Genomic DNA, 17,024 nt, shown 5'->3' with positions numbered 1-17,024 from the left:
CTCACTCACCACCTGTACACTTTTGTTTCTATTTCTATTTCTGCGCAGAAATTTCTCTTTAGACCAGATGTGTTTACAAATTAGGAGAAGGATCTATTAATTTAAATTTGGAATTAAAAAAAATTTGCGCGATTTATCGCCTGGCGTTATTTACCGCGTGGCGCTACTTATCGCGTTGAGAGGAGTGAAAAAAAAACTTGTGATTTGAGTTACGTGGGCGTACCCGTACGCTCCGTTGCGTAATATACGCTGCGTGCGTCGGCCCTTGGATTGCGTACGCAAGTCTCAGTCTTTTGTTAGAGACACGTGTACGCAAAGCAAAGATCCACCGTAACACAATTTATACGTTTATCAACTATAGAACTGGCAAACAGGAGAGTGACATACGAAAATACACCAATGAAAAGGAAATGCAGATATATATGTGTGCGTGCGTGTGTACGCAAGACAGAAAAATAAACAGTTTTAAAAAGACACTATTGTTTTGTTCTTACCTCCGGTTCCCGGATTCCTTCAGCACCCTTTACTAAGAGAAGCAGACACTTATCCAAACAGCACTACGAGGAATATGATCTCCCGCCCTTTGCTGCTGGATAATGTCTGCTGAAATTACCTAGTGTAGATATGTGAAGGACGGGCGAGCCTCCAATTGATAAAGCTAAATATTTATCGTATATAATACCCTTTATGAGGTCTAAGAACACTGTACGCTATCTACGTATGAAGTACCGTAAGGGTAAGCTAGTTGCGTAACAATCGCTTTGCCGTGATCGAGACGCTCAAGCGTCACGTTCACTCACGGCCAAGAGATCACAGGCAGGCACGTTATTGGCTGTTAACTAACGTAATGATTCGCTATAGCGTAGCGGACGCTCGGGACCACGAGGAGATCACCAGCAGCGCTGACGCTCACTATATTAAACCTTTGTATCTAAACCATAAACAGTGTATTGTGCAGTAAAACCTTAGTGTAATGTTAGAGTGTAAATGCAACACAGTATAACCTTATTACCTTAAAAGCTGTTTGAGCGTCACCGATGCTCTGAGAATACTTAATACTATAAGAAACACACAGATACCGTGCTCAGGGTCCAACGCCTAATATATATATATTATGAATGCTATACTTGCAAAAGAGTTAAACACAATACAAGTCATACACTACAATATAACATAGACTACCTAACCAGATAACTACACAGGAAATACAATACAATACAATTTAAGGGAAAATGAGTGAGAAAGAGAAGGAGAGAGAGAGAGAAATTGAGAGAGATTGGCCCACAATAACAAGAAGATCAATATAGTTGCGGAGAAACACTTACGCACAAGGGGAAACGATCGCATGCACCTCGATATCCAGCTCCCGATTATCAGCAATGAGAACCGTTGAAGAGAGTGAACTGGATATGGTCGGCCTGCCTATTTATGCCCCACACACAATACAATTCAATGGTCCCTACAATCTCATTGTTCATTGGACACAGGAATTCGGCTTCGCATTATAACAAAAGGTCATAGGTTGATTCATACAGGTGGGTTGTGACTGTTTCCAACTGTTCAGGTGGGTGGGATACTGAGTTTCCCGCCGCATGACTAAATAAGAACAAATAATAGTAAATGGACATAAACTTCTTATGTCCATAACTATTCGCACGAGCGATTAATCCGCTCCAAACCAACACCGGAATATTGCTATTTAAATACTCTTCCGATGGGTACCAAACACCACTGTATGACCCCTGTTAGACCCTTCGTACAATACAAAGAGGGATCTCTCTGTTCAGGAACATGCTATGTTAACTAAACTTTCAGAATCTATCAAAGGGACCATGATCTACAAAATACATTATTACTGAAAATATGTAACGATTGAGTCGCACGCTACGATCACATAAACTCTACCGTAAATACGCATACCGTGCGCCTGCGGGTGCCCGCGACTGTGAGTATGCACACGCACGGGAGAGCGTACGCATGCGCAGCACGGACCTGTGTGAGGTGCAAATATGGTAGTGTGCATAGAGATATTTTTCTGACTTTGACAAAAGTCAGAAAAATATCACGCTACACATTGCCATATTTGCACCTCATGCGTGTCCCCGCTGCGAGTGCATGGACTCTCCCGTGCGTGCGCATACTCGCTGTTGCGTGCACCCGCAGGCGCACGGTATGCGCATTTACGGTAGAGTTTATGTGCGTCTAGCGGGCGACTCAACCGTTACATATTTTAACCATATAATGTATTTTGTAGATTATGGTCCCTTTGATAGAATCTGAAAGTTTAGTTACTGTAGCATGTTCATAGACAAAGAGATCCCTCTTTGTTTGATACGAAGGGTCAGACAGGGGTTATACAGTGGTGTTTGGTATCCATCGGAAGAGTATTTAATTAGCAATATTCCGGTGTTGGTTTGAAGCGGATTAAACGCTCGTGCGAATAGTTATGGACATAAGAAGTTTATGAACATTTACTGTATTTTGCACTTTATTACCCATGCGGCGGGAAACCTAGTTTCCCACCCACCTGAGCAGTTGGAAATAGTCACAGCCCACCTGTATGAATCAACCTATGACCTTTTGTTATAATGCGAAGACGAATTCCTGTGTCCAGTGAACAATAAGAATATAGGGACCATGGTACTGTATTGTGTGTAGTGTATAAAAGGACAAGCCGATCTGGGCCAGCTCTCTATTGCTAAGGGGTTCACTGAGCGTCACATACGCTCATACTAACAAGGTTACACTGTGTTGCATTTACATCTTATCACTGCACAAGGGTTTACAGTATAAGTATATTGTTTATGGTATAGTTAAAAAGGTTTAACACTGTGAGCGTCAGCGCCGCTTGTGATCTCCTCGTGTTCCCAAGCATCCGCTACGCTGATAGCGTATCATTATGTTAGTCGGCAGCCTATAGCGTGCTTGCCTGTACGCTCTAAGTCGTGAGCGAACGTGCCGCTCGTGCGTCTCGACCACGGCTAAGCGTTAGATACGCAACGTACGTACCCTTATGGTATTTCATACGCCAATAGCGTACTGTGTTCTTTAACCTTTTAGAGGGTTTTCCGTAAGATAAATATTTGGCGTTATCAATATATATATATATATATATATATATAATTATAGGTTCCCCAATACGCTTCCTTTTTTATGCTCTAAAATGTACTTAAATTGTGCACACAATGGGGGTAAATCAGACCTGATCGTAGCAGCAAAGTTGTTAGCAGTTGGGCAAAACCATGGCCCTCATTCCGAGTTGTTCGCAGCAGATCATCGCATCGCAAACAGCAAAAAAACTCAAACTGCTCAAGCACAAAAGCGGAAATACGCATGCACAAAGCTAGCGATACGACACTTGTGCAGAATTCCTATAAGAAAATCTGCTCGTAATACACAAACGAAAACAGGGAGTGACGGAGGCATGGCAGAGGCACGGCTTCGCAATCCTACGAAATGGGCGTGAAAGTGGGCGGCTAGTGTGGGAGTATGCATCCAGCAGTAGGCGTGTTTTTGGTAAAAATGCGTATCCTATGTTAAAAGTACATATCAAATGTTCGCTATCTTGACGCAGCCGAAGAGTAAGTCTGCAGCTACTCAGCACTTGCGAAGTACTGTTACAAGTGTGTGTCTGCTCTAATTAGCAATTAATTAGCAACTGAATTCACCTGTTGAGCATTTACCCGCCAAACACTGCTCTTACAAAATAATACAAACAGCAATTATATGGCCACTTAATATTTGTATTGTTACCACAAATAAATATGACACACTCACAAATAATGCACTGTATTTTTTGGACAAATAAAAATTAACTGATGTTAAATGCATGTTTTAATTATTTGTTTAATAATCTCAAATGTGACTAAACAAGCTTATAAACTACATCAGCTAAATCTTCTCGACATAGACATATTCCTTTGTACATACCAAATAACATGAGCACTATAATGCAGCCTACATTTAATGTGACTTAATATGTTTGTGTTGTTTTTTTGGGGGGAATATGTGTCCATATCTGATACTATGGCATGTTGCCCCTAGTAACCCAAGTTTTTTTTTTTTGGGGGGGGGGTTATATGGCCAATTAAGTGTTGTGCAAGGCATACAGATTTAAAATTACACTATGCAATGTTTGTCTTAATATTCTGATTGTTCCCTTGTTCCACAAATGTCAATATGCCATGTTCAAGTTTACAGGGCACAGTTTTCCTGAGTGCATAACCTTTAATAAAACACACAAACAATTGTAAAGTAATTTTTTTTTTACTTCTAAAAAAGAACAAAATCACCAACACAACATGGCTACAAATGAGCATCACATACAGAGATGGACATAGCAGCAAGCAGATGGCATTGGCCAAATGCACATAGCAGAACCCAGTACTATGGTAACCCCTTCTTTTGACAAAATATGATGTTTGCAATTAAGTAAGTGAACCCCCAGCCAGACTAAACTTTTAGGGGAACTGAGGTAGATTCCGGAACAAACACACAAACACAAACATACACAGCACGCTAGGAAGAGGAAGATGGCTCAGGTGTAGGCACAAATAACTCAAAGGCTACAATTTAAAGAAAACCTTTCACTTTGAGGGAGTTCTACATTCTGGCCACACAAGCCAAAATAAAAAAATACATCGAGGCAACATGTAAAACATGGGTGCTGCCCATCTGGAGAGACATCACTTTCTCTTTTTTCCCCCCGCCTGATGTAGTTCTTCTTGGCTTGGTCTGCGGAGCGACCTTCGAGGGCCCTGCCCAGTGGGATGTTCTTCCTGGGCAGGGGGAGGGGAGGGAGCTGATGTGGCTGGCTCTCTGCCACTGTGGGCAAGGGAGACAGCGATGTCCTGGAGCCCTTGCCGAATCGAATTGGCAAGTTCTTGGAAGGAGGGGGCGAGTTGATCTTGGCCCTGCCTGATCTCTGCAAGGCCTTGGCAGAGTTGAGCTACACCTTGCTCCACACTGGTTCTGTGCTCAGTGAGCCGGACAGGTATCTGGCTTACCTCCCGGAGCATCCTGTCATGAAAAGCATTCAGGCTCTCACCATACCTGGCTATTTCAGTCAGGATTTCCGGGATAGCAGAGGGTTGGGTGGGGGGGACAATTGGAATCTGGATGGGTGGGATTTGTGGTCCCACAGTGCCAGACACACTAGGTCCCTCCACCTCAGCCTCAGCCACATAACCCTCCTGTGACTCTACCTGCTCACCCCCCTGTGCTGTGTTATGTGGCAAGTCATGTGCATGGAGTATTTCAGGCAGGTCCGTGTCCATATAAGACACCCCAACCCCCTCCTCATAGCTCACACAGTCCATCGCTATCTCCTCAAGATCCTGTTGCCCTCGAGGCATTCCACTCCGCAGACCTCTTGCCCTTCAGGCGGGATTTGAAGTCGGCCCAACTACATATGTGGTGAAAAATAGGGGCAAGGTAGTGTTAAATTATAAAACCTGCTTTAATATATAGTACACATGTTATGCATTTGGTTGCTATAGGCAACATCACATCAAAGTAACTTTTTAAGAATACTTGGCACAGAAAATGGACTGGCACTTACCGTCTTCGAACTTCCTGCGAGGTGCGGACTATTGAGCCGACTTCATTAACAGAATCAGTGATGTCCCTCCAAATTCTGTCTTTGGTTGCAGCACCCATGTTTTTGGGTCCTCGATGTATTTTTTGCATGGCCTGTGTGACCAAAATCCGTAACTCCCTCTTAGTGAAGGCGGGCTGTCTTTTCTTTTTTTTGGAAGTAGCCTGTGAGCTATCGTCCTGACCTTCCTCACCATCTTCCTCTTCACTAGCTGCTTGTGTAGTTTGTGTTTGAGATGCTTGTCCGGTCTCACCCTCAGTTTCCCCACTAGCTATGTCTGGCAGGGGATTCACTCCTAACTCCTGGGTATCAGAAGAAGGAGTTTGTATAGTACTGGGTCCTGCTATTTCTAAGTCAGCATTGGCAAAGTCAAGCATCTGCCTCCGCAGTGCTAAGCTTCTATGTTAGGGGTGGGCAAAATACGGCCCGCAAACCGATCCTGCCCGGCCCACTGCCTCCCACCAGCGAGCAATGACAAGCGGCCCGACTGCTTGTCATTGCTCTGCAGTACCTTCAAGCTGCCGATGCAGTCTCCCCTGCTGCTGCACGGCGCCTCCAGAGTCCCCAGTGACGACGGCTGTGTTCAGCCGAAAAAGGGGCGGAGCTACGGGCCGATGAAGGGGCGTGGCTACACGGGGCCTCAGGGGGCGGGGCTACAGGGACGAGCAGACTACTACAGATCAATCCTTCCTGCAACTACCAGCCAGATCAGTGAGTTACTGGAAAAAGTGAGTGAAAGAAATAAAGTGTGTGTGTGTGTTAGTGTGTGTGTGTGTGTGTATTTGTGTGTTAGGGCAGTGGCGTCAGACTGTTTTTAGGTTGGAGGTAGAGATCTTTAGCTCTTGCTGTACCAACCCCTCCCGTTTTCTGTCACCATGTCACCCCCCCCCCGTGTTCTGTCACCGTGACACCCCCCGTGTTATATCACCCCCCCGTGTTCTGTCACCGTGACACCCCCCGTGTTCTGTCACTGTGTCACCCCCACCGTGTTCTGTCACCGTGTCACCCCAGTGTTCTGTCACTGTCATCCCCCGTGTTCTGTCACTGTGTCACCCCCACCGTGTTCTGTCACCGTGTCACCCCAGTGTTCTGTCACCCCCCTGTGTTCTGTCACTGTGTCACACCCCCGTGTTCTGTCACTGTGTCACACCCCCGTGTTCTGTCACTGTGTCACCCCCACCGTGTTCTGTCACCGTGTCACCCCAGTGTTCTGTCACCGTGTCACCCCAGTGTTCTGTCACCGTGTCACCCCAGTGTTCTGTCACCGTGTCACCCCCCACGTCCTGTCACTGTGTCACCCACCGTGTTCTGTCACTGTCACCCCCCCCCCGTGTTCTGTCACTGTGTCACCCCCCCGTGTTCTGTCACTGTGTCACCCCCCGAGTTCTATCACTGTGTCACACCTTTCCCCAGGGACCACAAGACACTGGATAATTTGCTTGCTGCGCAATGATTATCCCAAATAAAATGTCTGCTGTAATGTGTAAAAGGGGGCTGTACCTGCTGTAATGTGTAAAAGGGGGTTCTACCATCCATACTGTGTATAAGGGAACTCTACCTGCCATAATGTGTGTAAAAGGGGCTCTACCTGCCATAATGTGTGTAAAAGGGGCTCTACCTGGTGTAATGTGTGTAAGTGGCGCTACTGTGTGGCGCAATTTGAATAATGGAGCAGCCTAATATGAATCTGTATTATTTGTTGGCCATGCCCCTTCCACATGAAGCCACGTCCCTATATTTTTGGCATGTGGGGGGGGAGCTGGGAGCTGCTATTTTATGCGTGGCCCACGGATAGTGACAAGAAAGTGTCAAGTGGCCCCTCAGCTTAAATAATTGCCCACCCCTGTTCTATGTGCTAAAGCTGCCATCTGCTTCTGCACCTCGTCCATCTCTGCTGCCGTCTGCTCACGAGTAGCCATGTTGCTGGTGGCATGTGTGTATGCACAAGTGTTTAGCTATTTATAGCTGCATGTGTTTTCCGGTGCGGAATTCCGCGCAGGTGTATATTATGCAAATTGGTCCACTTATTGTTTCACTGGCTATATAAACGCCCTGCATGCAGCCTGTGTGTGTGTGGGTGTATGCTGAAAATTACTGAAGCAAGGTGGACATTTCTGAGAGCACATTTCTGAGTGAGTTTAGAGAGTATTTTATATTGTTTCAGTACAGTTTTTTATGTAATGTTCTCCTTTTCATGTATGTTGTGTAAGATTGTTGTATACAATGGTTTTTAATTTTAAAAAATGTTGTTTTTTTTATATATATGTGAAGACTAATATGTTTATGATTTGAAGCCATATTTGAATGATATGTGTGTGTGTGTGTGTGTGTGTGTGTGTGTGTTTGTGTGTGTGTGTGTCTGCGGGTGCAAATCTCCGCCCATGAGAACTGTACAAACTGTCCTGCACATCAATGTACACATATCAATAAAGTTTATTACAGATGACACCATACATTTCCAACCAATCACATGCCACCACACACTATAAATATAAGCCCATATATGGAAAACGCCATTGCCATGATGCGCGCAGCAGCTTTCACGTGCCGCGAGCTGCGTGTCCTGGTAGCGGTGATGGACCGCCGTGTAGGCCGCGCAGGCCGCGCAGGGCCCTTTGTCCCAAATAGGGTAAAGCGCAAGGCCTACGCGGAGGTCCGCCGCTTATTGAGATCCCGCGTCCGCAGCAGGAGGACCATAATACAACTTGAGAGGCGCTGGAGCGACCTCCGCAGGTCGGACGCCGGACCTGTTGGTGGAACTCCGCCAACAAATCCGGGATATACGTAGGCGCAGTAAGTTTATTACATTAAATAATACTGAGATTATTAGCATAAACTTTGCATATTTTCACTAAGTGATAGTGTGAAAATTTGCACACTGACAATGAACTATTGTAGAATAAACATGACACAGTGTGTGTGGTTAGGGCAAGCAGTACTGACTGTGTAGCAAGGTGCTTCTGAAAAAGTGCATGTTGTTGTACAGAGTTGCTACACAGGCTGTCAACTGAACCCAATAACTTGCTCAGTGGGGTAATTTTAATAAGGTGGGAGGTTTTTAGAACTGGTGATGTTGCCTATAGCAACCAATCAGATTCAATCTATTAGATTCTAGAAGCAGCTTAATAAATGTTACGTATAATCTGATTGGTTGCTATGGCCAACATCCCCAGTTTTAAAAATAGAAAAACCTATTAATGTTACCCCTGTGTCTTTAACATGGGACAGAACAGTGTAATAGAAAAATGGTGTTGTTAAAATTTGTCATGCTACAACCTAAATATTACATATGTCATTCTAGGACCACCACAACGGTAAGCTGCTGCTGGGAGCCCCGACCAAGCACCTTCTGAGCCCCCTCCCCTTCTGTTGACCAATCCCCCTATCCTTCCCAGTCCCCTTCTCAGCCCCCCTCCCCTTCTTTTGCCCAATCCCCCTCTATTTCCCAGTCCCCTTCTCAGCCCCCCTCCCCTTCTGTCGCCCAATCCCCTTCTCCTTCCCAGTCCCCTTCTCAGCCCCCCTCCCCTTCTGTCGCCCAATCCCCTTCTCCTTCCCAGTCCCCTTCTCAGCCCCCCTCCCCTTCTGTCGCCCAATCCCCTTCTCCTTCCCAGTCCCCTTCTCAGCCCCCCTCCCCTTCTGTCGCCCAATCCCCTTCTCCTTCCCAGTACCCTTCTCAGCCCCCCTCTCCCTCTCTTTACCAATACCCATCTCTGTCCCCCTCCCCCTCTGAAGGCGGCCAAACAACCACTCCGGCCACCTCCCCCTCTCTTTCCCAGAGCCCCTCTCTGGCCCCCTCCCCCTCTGTTGCCCAAACACCCTCTCCGCCCCCCTCCCCCTCTCAATCAGACACACCCTCTGAAAGCAGGTCCCCAATCCCTCCTCTTCCCCAATCCCTCCTCCTTCCCCAATCCAGCCTCCTTCCCCCATCCAGCCTCCTTCCCCCATCCAGCCGCCTTCCCCCATCCAGCCGCCTTCCCCACCCAGTGAATGGGCCGAAGAAGCCCCTGCGGAGATTCCGGGGAGTCCGCATGTGGCAGATGAGAGTAAGTTTTTAAACATTTAAAATGTATTGCTTACCTACTTACACTTACAATTACAAAACATGCAGTGTTGTACTGTGGGCAATCTTGGCCCAAGGAAAAATGTTTGTGTTCTTCTTCATGGTCTAGATGTTGCTTTTACATTTATGTGAGTATCATTAGATGTACAGTGTCTATGTGTGCAATGTTTTGTCTGTCCACTCTAGGTCGACACTCATTAGGTCGACAGGGTTGCCAGGACAACAGGGTTTATATGTGCTAGGTTGTCAGTGAAACAGTTAGACCTGAGTGGAGTTTAGTATGTTGTTGGTGTTTTACACTTGTGCCTGGGTATTCCTAATATTTGCACTTTCAACTCGCATGCTTCACTTTGTTAGCCAGCCTAACGACACAATGATTTGTGCTGTGAAAGTTACACTCACAAAATGCTTATTTGATTTATCAAAACCTGTTTGACCTTATTTAGTAAGGCAGGCTTTCAGGGAGTGTGGGCATGCTAGGATATGTTGTCCTTCTGAAGATGTTGATATGCAGTGTGATGATGCAGGGCCAACCCCAAAAAAGATAAGTTGGCTTCACTCCAGATGTGAATGAATGCCAACATGGTGTTACATTTACTAAGATGGTAGTTCTCTTTAAGATGGGATGTTGCCTATAGCAACCAATAAGATTATACTTGTAATTTTTTTGACCCCTTCTACAAGATAATATGTAGAATTTGATTGGTTGCTATGATCAACGTCCCATCTTAAATAGAACTCCCATAGTAGTAAATGTACCCCATGGTGTGGTACACTTTCTAAAAAAAAATTAAAAAAACCCATTGCTGAGCAGGCTTGTGTGTTGTTCTGCTACTGATTTATCCTTAAAACAGCCATGATGTAGTCACTTTGCCATTAAAGCAGGCCTGTCCAAACTGCGGCCCTCCAGCTGTTGAGAAACTACACATCCCAGCATGCCCTGACACAGCTTTTGCATTCTCTGACCCCAAAACTGTGTCAAGGCATGCTGGTATATGTAGTTTCACAACAGCTGGAGTGCCGCAGTTTGGACATGCCTGCATTAAAGTGTGCTTTGTGCCTTGCTTGTATAATAGGTAATGTGAGTAAGTTAGTAATGTTTATGTTGCCTCTTAATTTCAGATGTTGCAGTTGGAGATCCCACAACTTTTGCGGACATTCTGGCCAGCATGCGCCAAAATCTGGAAGCCTTGCTGGCTAATGTGGACCAGCTGCAAAAATATGCATAATTTTTATTGTTAAACATTTTATATTTTCAGTTTAAAAAAAAAAAAATTGTGACAAACAATAAAAACGATATATTTCAAGTTAAGCGGGTGTTGTATTTATTAATGCAATAAATGAACAGCAGATTGGCTAGCAGAAATTGATTACCTTAAACATTTCACACATCTAACGTAAGATTTAAAAAAAAAAGCAAAAATACAGTTAGGAGGTTATTGTCTAAATAAACATGTAAACACCTTCATTCACAAACTAAACCTCTACACAATAAAACAAAAACAAAAAAAATTAGACCAGGCACATTTAAAACATCTATATTTATAATTTAAACATTTAAATGTTGATGGCCAATTATGCCTACAAAGTGTTCTTCAGGTATTTTTTGAAGACTTAATTGGTCATGAACATTATCATTCATTACACTAATTGGATTCGTAATTGAGGAGGGCTTGTGGACTTTAAACTGAAAGGTGTAATTTCACTTAATAGAAAAAAAACCCATTGTTGTGCGTTTTTCCGCAAAAGTGTGCACTTTTAAGAAGAATGGGGGTCATTCCGAGTTGTTCGCTCGCAAGCGGATTTTTGCAGATTTGCTCATGCTAAGCCGCCGCCTACTGGGAGTGAATCTTAGCATCTTAAAATTGCGAACGAAATATTCGCAATATTGCGATTACACACCTCGTAGCAGTTTCTGAGTAACTTCAACCTTACTCGGCATCTGCAATCAGTTCAGTGCTTGTCGTTCCTGGTTTGACATTACAAACACACCCAGCGTTCGCCCAGACACTCCTCCGTTTCTCCGGCCACTCCTGCGTTTTTTCCGGAAACGGTAGCGTTTTTGCCCACACGCCCATAAAACGGCCTGTTTCCGCCCAGTAACACCCATTTCCTGTCAATCACATTACGATCGCCAGAACGATGAAAATGCCGTGAGTAAAAATCCTAAGTGCATAGCAAATTTACTTGGCGCAGTCGCAGTGCGGACATTGCGCATGCGCATTAAGCGGAAAATCGCTGCGATGCAAAGATTTTTACCGAGCGAACAACTCGGAATGAGGGCCAATGTGTAAATCTACGAAAACTTAGTATTTTTACGATGAGGTTTGTGTTAATGCGATGGTTTCGCATTGCTGCGATGTCATTTGGCATACGCCCACTTTGTGTAATACTGCGGACGTATTAGCAAAAATACGTTGGAGGCGGATATTCGCTATTTTGAAACATGTTCGCAATTTTGCGCATACCTTGTGCGAACGAAAAAAATAGCGAACAACTCGGAATGACCACCCATGTGCACTGCGGGTGTGGCAAATATAACATATGCAGAGAGTGTTAGATTTCGGTGGGTTATATTGTTTCTGTGCAGGGTAAATACTGGCTGCTTTATTTCTACACTGCAATTTAGATTTCAGTTTGAACACACCCCACCCAAATCTACTCTCTCTGCACATGTTATATCTGTCCCCCCTGCACTGCACATGGTTTTGCCCAACTGCTAACAAATTTGCTGCTACGATCAGGTCTGAATTACCCCCAATGTGAGGAGAAAAGGGTATCCTGTATACCAGTGATTTTCAACCTTTTTAAACTCATGGCACACTAAACAAGATTTTAAAATTGCCAAGGCATACCATCTGTTTTTTTGGCCCCGTAGTAATAAAACGCATTGGCCCCGCAGTAATAAAACAAATGCTTTGACCCCTGCAGTAATAAAATACATTGGCACCCACTGTAATAAAACAGATTTATATTAATGCCACACAACTGCCCCCATAGTAATTCCATTAATTAATTACCCCCCCAGTAATGCCACACACCTGCCCCTCCATAGTAATTATACACATATACCCCCATTGTAATTCCACACACATGCCCCCATTGTAATTCTACACACCTGCCCCACATAGTAATGCCACACACTTGCCCTCCATAGTAATTATACATACATGCCCCCCATTGTAATTCCATACACCTACCCTCCCATAGTAATTCCACACACCTCCCCCCATAGTAATTCCACACACCTGCCCCCAATAGTAATTCCACACACCTGCCCCCATAGTAATTCCACACACCTGCCCCCCATAGTAATTCCACACACCTGCCCCATAGTAAAACCACACACCTGCCCCCCATAGTAATTCCACACACCTCCCCCATAGTAATTCCACACACCTGCCCCCATAGTAATTCCACACACCTGACCCCTTATAGTAATTCCACACACCTGCCCCCCATAGTAATTCCACACACCTGCCCCCCATAGTAATACCACACTCCTGCCCCCCATAGTAATTCCACACACCTGCCCCCCCTACAGTAATTCCACACACCTGCCCCCCCCCCTACAGTAATTCCACACACCTGCCCCCACCATACTAATCACACACACATTAATGTTTACATATATATATATTGTTTGTAACCTTAAATCTTTCCCTCTCAGTGGGGAGAAGTGAGGAGCACTGGGACGAGGCAGCATGGAGGAGCAGCAGCAGCAGTGAGTGAGTGTGCACTGCAAACGGGGGAACGCGACGTGCGGTGCGTGACCTATGAGTCACCATAAGTCACGAGCCAGCTGTCGCGGAAGTGCAGCGCTGCCCGGTGACCAGACATATTTGGCTGGCTGCTGCGGTGTGTCTGTGTGGCGGGCGGCGGAGGGTCTGTGTGCGGGCGGTGGCAGGTCTGTGTGGCGGGCAGTAGAGGGTGTGTGTGCGGGCGGCGGAGGGTCTGTGTGCAGGCGGCTGGTAGGTCAGTGTGCAGGAGGCGGCAGGTCTGTGTGGCGTTCGGTGGAGGGTCTATGTGCGGCCGGCAGAGGGTCTGTGTGCAGACGGCGGCAGGTCTATGTGGTGGGCGGCAGCGGGCATCTTTGGTGGGCAGTGGTGGCGGCAGACCTGGCAACTGCTCACGGCACACCAGTGTGCCGCGGCACACCTGTTGAAAAAGGCTGCTGTATACTATGGGAAAACCCCTCTAGCGTATCTACAATGGGTACGGGGGCCCACACACCGCACACCCTGCACCCTTTTAATTATACTTGCCTCTCTGTTGGCCCAGTGCTGGCTGCAGAATGGCAGAAATCACTGAGAAAATGGCCACCAACAATAGAAATTTCCCCGGGATCGCGGCATGGGTGCCATATTTCCGGAGCCCTGCACATGTGCAGTACACTCTGGCACAATGCCAAAGTCTACTGTATCGCCGTAGAGGAGGGGGCCCAATCAGAGATTGCACACGGTCATCCTCCTCTCTTAAAGCACCTATGGTGAAACCCTTCTACTCAACCCATATACTGTAGGCGGTGAATGGGTTAATAAGTGGGTGACTCCCAACACAGAAACGGAAAGCATTAAAGTAACACAAGCTTCTGCTTTCCCTGGCCCTGACCGAATTTTCCCTGATGTGTATTCACATTACAGGGAGAGATAACTGGTATACTCTGGTATGAGAGACTGCTGACATACTTGTCTATAGTTGGAGAGATAAATACAGGCAAAATGTGTTGATGTAGTGCATTAGCTGACAGTCAAAAGTAGCATCTCTCAGGCGCAGCACAGGATATGGAAATAACGCCTCCGTTCCCAGCACCAAGGGCTGCTGGGAGCTATCATTTATTATGAGTTTCTTGACATGTGCGATCCCGGACATCGGCACCAGTAACAGTGACTATTATCCATATTATCCATATTCAGTTCTGTCGGCGGGCCCTGGGCCCTAAGCGACTGCTTTGGTCACATAGCTGTAAATCGCTACTGCTTTAAAGGTTTATTCCCTTTTAATGATAACCTCGAGGGCTGATTCCAAGTCTGTGAATTATAATTTATTTGTATCTAATTCACATTAGTATATTTATAAAGCGTTATAAATATAGTGAAGATAATTACATACAAGGCACTGCTAAACTACACTGTTTCAGATACTATTTGTTGAATTATTTTGTTAGACTTGTGTTTTTATCCCATGTTACATTGTTATCTTCTACTGCCTCAGCAGGGCACCATTCTGTGAATGCTACCCACTCACTGGAAAGTCTCCCAGGAGAGGTAACAAAAGACTGTTTGATTTAACATTCTGTAAACTGGTGAAGAGTTCTATGCAGGATACTGGTTATTTTTGGATGAAACCGTTTATTTTATATGTAAGTGGATCTGTTATGAAAATAAACTGCGTGCGCCTCCCTAGTCAGCGGGCGGCTGCGTTACAGCTGGGCCACCTCGCGTCTTCAATGTTAGCTCTCTTTAGATCTGACTCAGAGCTACATCTCCCATAATGCACTGCTACTCATTGGGAATTACATTTTCCACATATTTAGACACTTCTGCAGCGAGTTGTATTAAAATAATGTTCAGCTTTTAAGGTAAGTACAGTACAAACTGACTAACCGTTTTGATTTGGGTAATGTTTTCATTTTTAATAAAATACCCATCAAAAATCTACTTTTAAATATGCACCACTAAGGAAAGTATCAGTACAGAGCATGCATTGGAAAAAGAGGTATATTTACTAAAGTGAGTGTTTTTAGAAGTGGAGATGTTGCCCATAGCAACCAATCAGATTCTGCTTATTTATCTAGCACCTTCTATAGGATATTAGCTAGAAACTAATTGGTTGCTATAGGCAACATCTCCACTCCAAAAACCATGTATTTTAGTAAATATACCCCAAAGTACAGTTGTATACCTGGCTCACAATATTTTGTTGTTACCCTTCATGTTTTCATCAGTAGACTCAAGTCTTATTTTTCAATGTGTGACATGATGAATAGAAAGCATTTTTAGAATTCAGATTGCACCTTTAGTCAGGATGCTTAAAACAAAACATTAAAACCACCTGCCAAATATTGTGTATAGATCCCCCTCATGATGCCAAAACAGCTCTGACCCATAGAGGCATGGACTCCACAAGACCTCTCAATGTGTTCCATAGTATCTGGCACCAAAGCATTAGCAGCACATATTTTGAGTCCTGTAAGTTGAGAGGTGGGGCCTCCATGGCTCAGACTCGTTTTCTAACACATCCCACAGATGCTAGATTGGATTGTGATCTGGGAAATTTGCAGGTCAAGTCAACACCTTGAACTCTTTATCATGCTCCTCAAAACATTCCTGAGAAATTTTTGCTGTGTGGCAGGATGCATTAAGCTTGCTGAAAGAGACCACTGCCATCAGGGAATACTGTTGCTATGAAGGGGTGTACTTGGTCTGAAACAATGTTTAGGTAGGTTATTATGTGTCAAAGTAACATCCACATGAATGGAAGCACCGACGGTTTGCCAGTAGAACATTGCCCAGCGCAACACACTTCCTCTACTGGCTTGTCTTCTTCCTATAGCGCATCCTGGTGCCATATCCTCCCCAGGTATATGGTGAACATGACATCTACATGACGGAAAAGAAAACATGACTCATCAGACCAGGCCAACTTCCTCCATTGCTCCATGGTCCAGTTCTCGCGATCACGTGTCAATTGTAGGTGCTTTCAATGGTGGACAGGGGTCAACATGGCACTCTGACCAGTCTGCAGCTACGCGGCCTCATATGTATTAAGCTGCAATTTACTGTGTGTTTTGATACCTTTCTGTCATAGCTAGCAGTAACTTTTTCAGAAACTTTTGCTACATGTCTAATAGGACCAGCCTTTGCTTCCCATGCATATAATGAGCCTATGGGCACCTGTTGTTGTCCTTCCTTTGATCACTTTTGGTAGGTACTAACCATTGCATTCCAGGAATACCTTACAAGACTTGCTGAATAGGAAATGCCTTGACTCAGTTATCTAGACATCAATTTGGCCCTTGTCAAAGTCGCTCAGATCCTTACGCTTGCCAATTTTTCCTGCTTCCAACAAATCAGCTTCAAGAACTGACTTTTTTTAGTTGCTGATTAACATCCCACCTCTTGACAGGTGCTTTTGTAATAAGATAATTAAAGTTATTCACTTTACCTGCCAGTAGTTATAATGTCAACTTATGACTGATCGGTGTATAAAATTAATGGGTTGACAAAAAAATAATTGCAACTCCCAACTTTAACTATAAATAGTATTAACAAATGGGGGTGGACATATGCTCTCCAATGAAACCTGAGATGCAAACCCCCCCTTGATTGTCTTAGTACTACTGGACCCAACCTCAACAAAGAAGTC

This window comes from Pseudophryne corroboree, chromosome 3, assembly GCF_028390025.1.
Source record: "Pseudophryne corroboree isolate aPseCor3 chromosome 3, aPseCor3.hap2, whole genome shotgun sequence".
Classification (NCBI taxonomy): Eukaryota; Metazoa; Chordata; class Amphibia; order Anura; family Myobatrachidae; genus Pseudophryne; species Pseudophryne corroboree.
The sequence above is the reverse complement of the archived record's forward strand: the minus strand, read 5'-3'. Positions refer to the sequence as shown.